Source organism: Silene latifolia, chromosome 4 (assembly GCF_048544455.1).
Source record: "Silene latifolia isolate original U9 population chromosome 4, ASM4854445v1, whole genome shotgun sequence".
Taxonomy (NCBI): Eukaryota; Viridiplantae; Streptophyta; class Magnoliopsida; order Caryophyllales; family Caryophyllaceae; genus Silene; species Silene latifolia.
The window spans coordinates 10,951,048-10,958,367 of NC_133529.1; the positions used below are offsets into that span (position 1 = coordinate 10,951,048).

General features: G+C 33.1%; 1 long non-coding RNA gene across 1 annotated transcript; it reads right to left on the reverse strand.

Moving 5' to 3' along the window:
- Nucleotides 1–737: 737 nt before the first annotated feature.
- LOC141652056 (uncharacterized) lies at nt 738–3,111 on the reverse strand. Its single transcript, XR_012546953.1, has 4 exons — nt 2,987–3,111; nt 2,788–2,897; nt 1,239–1,352; nt 738–759 (listed from the first exon to the last, which is right to left on the reverse strand). It is a non-coding gene; the product is annotated as an uncharacterized LOC141652056 (long non-coding RNA).
- Between the last annotated feature and the right edge of the window lie 4,209 nt (nt 3,112–7,320).

Below are 7,320 nucleotides of genomic sequence, written 5' to 3' on the forward strand. Positions count from 1 at the left end.
AAACCACCTCGAAAGAGTTGGACAAGAATGTCCAATAGAAGCCATGAAGTCAAAGAACCTTGTTGTTCACGAAAGAATGTTTAATTATCACTTCATCGAAAAAATGGGTCTAATTTCACATCCTTGATAATACTAGAAATTTCCCACGGAATTTTAAGACTCGAATCGAGTCAATAACACATAAGTTATCACCCTCCACAATTAACTTTGAGATTCCTAAGTATTTAGCTGCTAAAATACCTTCTTTTAAAGCAAGTGCTTCCGCAACAAGGATACTATTGGATCCGCACATTTTTGCTCCCAACAAAACGACTTTACCATTGTGATCTCTTATAGAATATCGGAGCGGGTGTAAATTGATCGATCAAATTAAGTCTGAAAAATAATAGAGTAACTAAAATTGAGCAGTAGCATAATATGCTTGACAGAAGCAACTTAATGGACTTGAAGATTGTGGGTATACCTCATACCTGCTCCATTATCTGCTGCTACAGTTGTGGTTTCCTTGTACTGGAACAGGCTTTATACTCCCTCCGTCCCGGTCAATTGTTGTCCTTTCGTTTTGGCACAAAGACCAAGGAATGAGGAAAAGACCAATAACTAAATGACAAGTGGAACAAATTGAATGAGAATGATCAAATTATTCATCAAGTTCATTCTTAAAATAGAAAGAATGACAACAAAATCGGACACACCTAAAATGGAAAAAATGACAACAAATGAAAGGACAGAGGGAGTAACATTTTTCTTCCTCCAGACCTAAAATATCCACAAGGCAGAAAATGTGCATTACTAAGTTGTCCGTTATATTGAAATGGAAAACACCAGGCATACAGCAACCAAACAGCTATCACATCCCATGCAAATCATCCTCACTTTAGTCTGAACACACCCGAGCCATGAGCCCGTGATGAGCTAAATGTAACACAAAGGACACAAACAAGCTAGTTTTAACCATTCATGAAAACTGCTATTGAGAGCGGACTTTCTATTTTTATCCAGCTGTGCCTCATTCCAGGGGCAACCAGGAGGGGTTAATCTATCAGTTAAGCCACTTTAGGCAGTTAAATAATTGAATAGGCATATAGGATATAGGTCATATAGCTGATTTTAATTTCCATTCAAACCTTGTTGCATAACTGTGCCATAGCCAATACATGCAGGAGAGTAGGAGACCATACTTCAAAAGAACAAAAAATCAAATAAGGAATTCAACAAGTATATCAACATATTGCTACCTTGAGCAACCTCCTATATACAAATCTTCCAATAGGCTTCTACCTCTGTGAATTTGTGATGTCATCAACCCTTCTTGATCAGTACTTTATGCTCCTCATTCTCCTCCATACCGCCTTCAAAGAATCAAGAAAAGGCACCAATTTTTGAAAATTAACAAGCAAATAATTTGGATAGAAATCAATCTTTCTTGTTCCAGATTGAACAAGTTCACATACAAACAATAATCAGAAAACTATGACTGACAACAGAAATCGTACGCAAGATATGAGGAGAGCAGAGGAATAGTCAGAAAAGAACCCAATGGATATCAGGAAAGCTGAGGAATAATCAGCTCTCTAGGAATCAGAAAGGATATCATCAAGACACGCTTAAGGATTCAACAAATAAAGTAAGAAAGTGAACGATTAGCAACTTGGTAGATGTTAATTGTGTTTTGAAATGGATATAAATTAAGGACAATGCATCCTGCAGGAAACTGACTGTCAACCACTTAACCCTCTGGTCAGGTACATGTCAGTAAAATTTAAGATAATTTTACAGGTTCAGCACATCTTGCAGTCTTGCATTTTAACATTTTTGTTGTGCTAGCAGAGTAGCAACGAGCTGGGTTAACAAATCCTCTAAACCCTTAGCAAATTGCAAATAGTCAGGACCTATGTATATGAGAATGTTTGCTTAGAAATCTGTACTCCGTTGCAGATACTGAAATAAGTTCATATTGTGGGTTACAGAGAACTTACAGAGTTCTATTTACTCCTCGCACACTCGCAGCCCGCCATAATGAATTAATGATTCTAAATTCTGATGTATTAAGGCAGATTGTAGACTACTCCGTACAAACAATGCACAGTGATGCTCTACATAATATTTAGTTGTCTTTTGCATCGTTTAACAAATTTTCATCACCAATTCATACCATGCTTAGTAAATTCCATCAACAAATCACTCTATTCCAACAAATCTTTTAATCAATATCTTGAATGTCTTCCTACTTCTTCCTACTACTCCGTAGCACTACCACCACCGTCACCTTCAATATTCCTTTTACATCCCCACTGTTATCACTTCAATTAATCGCTAATACCAACACAACTAAACGTGAATGGAACGACCACAATTCCACAAAGAAATTATCAATTCTCTCAACAATGCTAATTAAATACGAAATACTCCGTAGCCAAGTTTTTCTGTACCAAAAACTATTAACCAAATCTATAATTACTCGAAAGCATACGTAAAGTTACATCATAATTACATACTTGATAGTTGATACTCCAATTCATCAACATTATCATATCCAGTATCCACAAACTAATACCGAGTAATCAACTTACTACAGAAAATGTCCAGAGCATTCATTCAAATAACCATTCCTCTCAATCTATCATAAGTTTTCCGGATTCTCGCTATTCGATAGAATAGCATAAGTTGTAGAAAAGCATATTAGATCAAATTCATACACAAACTTAAACCTAAACCTTTCAGATAACTGCTAAGCATAAATAAATCAACTAGAACTAAATTAAAATTTAATCAAATTCAAATTACCAGTATTAATCTCGCATTATTGTTAACTTCTTCGTCGCCTTGATTTTTAACAGCATCATCATTTCAACGCAAGGTTTCTACGACGCGCCTTTCTACATTTGCAGAATAATCTGAAATTCAATCAAAAAAATTGAAATTCTGCAATTTTATTCATTCATTCAGCAATTTAATTCTCAAAAAAGAGAGAAAATTATCTTACGCTGTAACGGAGCTACGAGAAACAACTTCTTCAATATTTACGCTTATGAAGTTCTACGGCGATGTTTGTTGTTTCTTGACTGTGTTCTTGCTTTGGTCTTGGATTTCGAGTTTTGAACCCATGGGCCTAAGATTTTGAACAGTATGGTTACTTTATGTGTAAGCCAAGAGGTTTCTGAAGACGAGTTATTTGAGGCATGAAGCCCAAATTTGCTTTTGAACTATCAAGGTGTTGTTCTTTATGACCGATATGCAGAGTTAAACTAAAATTATACGGTAATAATTCTGAAACAATACTATATTATAAATAATTAGTTTTGTAGCTCGTGAAAATTACGGGTTTGGTTGTTTCGATTTTTTTTAATCATTGTGGTGTTTGTGAAAGTGTAATTCTCTTATTGTTTGTTGTGTAATTCAGAGGATCGTAATCATATTGATAATCAATCTCGGTGCGAAGAATTTTAATAATGTTGCGATCAAACCGTGTTCGACCTTCTGCATCAATGGCGTAAGACAATAATCTCAGTTATCAATGGCTGACGGGGTTCTATGAGAATTAGGTACTCAGTTTGGGGCATCGTCTTTATAGCAACTAAATTTAACTGCTAGTGCTACTAGAAAAAGTGAATAAGGGTTAATGGTATAAGTAGATGAGTATTTTGTTGATGGTTCGTCAAAGGTCTTTCTAATTGATAACATTGAATTAAACGAATGATTCCCTCAAAAGTTACATCAAGTTAACAATAATACGAGGACATGCCGAATTGTCTTGTCAAATCCGCAGTTTTAGAAGAGGAATTTATTCGTTGGTATCTATAAGATTTGTTTTCAATGTAACATCGTTTGTAAGTGTTATTTTAGCGTGTTTTATTAATGAACTTTTTTTTCAAAAGTTATCTTATGCATTACGTATATGTTTTCTCCTGCTGAAATTTTCACCCCTAGCAATCTGGCACCGTCAACTGCTAACACTCATAAATTATCATTATTTACATCTTCACATTTCAGAGTTGAATAAGAGGTAAAATCAATGGAAAAACCATGTTAATAATTAAGTGCTTGAGACGTTGAATAACAATGCAATTAAAACATTTGAATTGCGAATGGTTTGTGATGTTATCCGATTGCTTTCTAAGAGGGGGGCAATTCTTCAACGTAGTAGACATTAGCTATATATCTTACTTAGGTGGCGGTTGGTATGTAGAGACTTGCGGAGTATTATAACTTACCAGATCATATTTGTTCATATTTTATATCAAGGCTTCGTTTGACACGACATTTCAGGTAGCTTATTTGACCAAAATTTCAGCTACATAACTTTTTTGCAAGTGTTTAACAAGTAGCTTATTTAGTCAAATAAAGTACCTGAAATGAAATGATAACTTAGGTAACATTTGAGAAGTCAAGTACCTGAAATGACTTATTTTTCATTTTTTACCCTCTTATTCTATAATATTAAATAATTTTCATATCCTTTTACGTCATTTTACCAAAATCAACTACCTTTTCAGCTAGTTTGTCAAACACATTTTGATATAATCAGTTATCTTATCAGCTCCTAATTTTTCAGTTACCTTATCAATTACCTTTTCAGGTTTCAGTTAGCTTTTCAGTTTTCAGCTACCTTTTCAGATTTCAGCTACCTTTTTAGTTACTTTTGCCGAACTGAGCCTAAATTTAGTTTTATAATGTCTAATGCAGTAATGCCCCTAATAATTAACCGATTTTCTATGGGACAGTATATTTTTTTTCTTGGTTATATTGTATACTTGGGCCTCGTTTGGTTGCTTACCCAATTAATAGAAATTCTCGAATCCCGTGAATTGAGATTTTTAGAGGTTGTTTGGTTACCCCATTATTTGTAAAATGGGGGGAGTTTCAAACTCCTAGGAGTTTCTAATAGACCTGACAAACAGATCGGGTCATGTCGGATTTTTGTTTGTGTCACATGTAAACGGATCACAAACCTTCAAACCTAAACCCGACCCAATTTAATCTCGTGTCGACCCACTTACTTAAATGGATCATAAAGCCTCAACCCTAACCCGTTAATTTCGTATCGGGTTCGTGTCGAGTTTTCGTGTCATGTCCATATTTGGAAATTTTAAGTATATTTATGTGATGGAGGATCAAGAAAAATTAGGATTAATTTAGTAAACATGTCATTCGTGTCGGGTTCGTGTTTAGAGAACTCAACCCAAACTCAACCCAATTAAATGTCGTGTAGTGTTCGTGTCGACCCACTTACATAAATGAGTCATTAGGTCTCAACTCAAACCCGTTAATTTCGTGTCGTATTTTCGTGTCGTGTCACTATTTGTGAGCTCTAGTTTCCAACTCATACATGATGGAGGAATTAAACTACCTATCCCCTCATGGTCAATTCTTAGGAAAATAGAACTCCAACATAACAACCAAACAGATTATTGTAATTCACGTGAATTTTAATGTAAGAATTAAACTCTAATGCATTGCAAATTAACACATTAATTTAATTTCTGTATTAATCAAACGAGGTCTTACTTAACAAATCATTCACACTCATAACTAGTGACGGAGCAAAGAGGGTTACGAAAACTAAACTAATTTTCCGATGTTGCAATTAATTCTACGCAAATTCAACACGAAAGACAGTAAGACACTTATTTGGTCAAGGGTTTAATTAGTACTGTACTATGTATGCATGATGTGTTTAGTCCAACACAATTCATTTTAGCTCTACAAAATGTAGCATAATTAGGTTTAATTCAACCGATTAGGTATGAAAACTATAATTAGTGAGTAGGCCTATGAAAATGAACTTGGACAAATTAATGTAGATGGTAGATCATACATAAATATAAGGGGAATACATAATTCGTCAAAGTTCTATCCAATTTGTTGGCAATCTCACAAACACTGTTTATTATTGTCTTTAATGAATTAACTAGTTTTACTTCCGTGAAAAAAAAAAAATGCACGGGTCGGTTTTAAATTATCATATACGGACCTTGTATGAATATAATTAGATATAATATTTATTTTATCAATAATTAAATTATAAAAAATATGAATTGAAATTAAATTAGAGAATTGACATTGAATTAAATTGAAATGTAAATAATGAATTAAATAAATTACCTAAACACATTGTAGAGAATTTGTTGGAAATTTTAATTAATTTATGTTAAGATCATGGTAGGCTCCACATTAGAAAATTACTTTTTTACTCCTAAAATCAGCAACCAATCACAATTCACCAAAAAACTTGGCTCTTATACTACGTAGATCATACATTTTAATACATGTAGAAATGTAGAAATCTTTCCCCTTGGTCTCTACTTGTCATGACCTACGGCTCAATAATCCATGTTCTTATTAATACACAGTAAATAAATTTCTACAACTTACACCAACTACCGTCTGACTTTGTTAGTCATTTGAGTAATATTTTTAGGTCTTTCTGAAGGATCATTAATATGCGTAATTTCGCTAGTTCCACTTAAGAATCTACCATTAGTATCATACAATATACGAGTTATTAGTAAAAAAATGTCAATAAAAAAGAGTATAAAATGCATATAATATTCGAAAAATACATTTTTTATTATATGAAATGAAAGTAAATAAAGGTAGATAATAATTTGAGATGCATGCAATATGATAAAACCCTAGCTATATCGTATGGAGTATATTATACCCCTCGGTATTGCTTGTGTTTCTTAGTTTAAAACTATTAGAATATAAAATCGATCTTAAAACTTCAACTCTTAGTTTAAACTATAAGTCGAGATGGTTATTATGGTATCTGGGGGCCATGTGAGTTGTGACTAAAAGGTTACAAGTATAAATCTCACCGCCATCCATTTTTAAAGTGGAATATTAATGGCGTTTTAGAGTATAAAATCGATGTTGAGAGTTGAGACTTCAACCATCTTTGACCAATCATGATTTACCTTTTCGTGAAAGCACCCTCAGCAAGAGAAATTATAGACGTTTGACACGGTTTACACCAAATACAATAAACAATATATACTCCGTAGTACATTACATTTTTATAGTCGTCAGCTCATCAAAGTACATTATGTTTCCTCTGTCTCAGTCATTTATCTACATCTAATTTAAATATTTATTATATAAAAATCGTATGGTAAATATATATTTTTTTTATCTTCCCCTTTCTTTTGGGCACAAAAATTAAGAAAGGGGAAGAAAGAAAGAATAAAGTATTGTAAGTTGTGAAATTTATAGGGAAGAGAAAATAATAAAGAATAAATAATGAATAAATAATAGATAAAGTAATGGGAGTTGTTGATTTTTTAGAAGAGAGAAATTAATAAAAAATGAATAAAACTT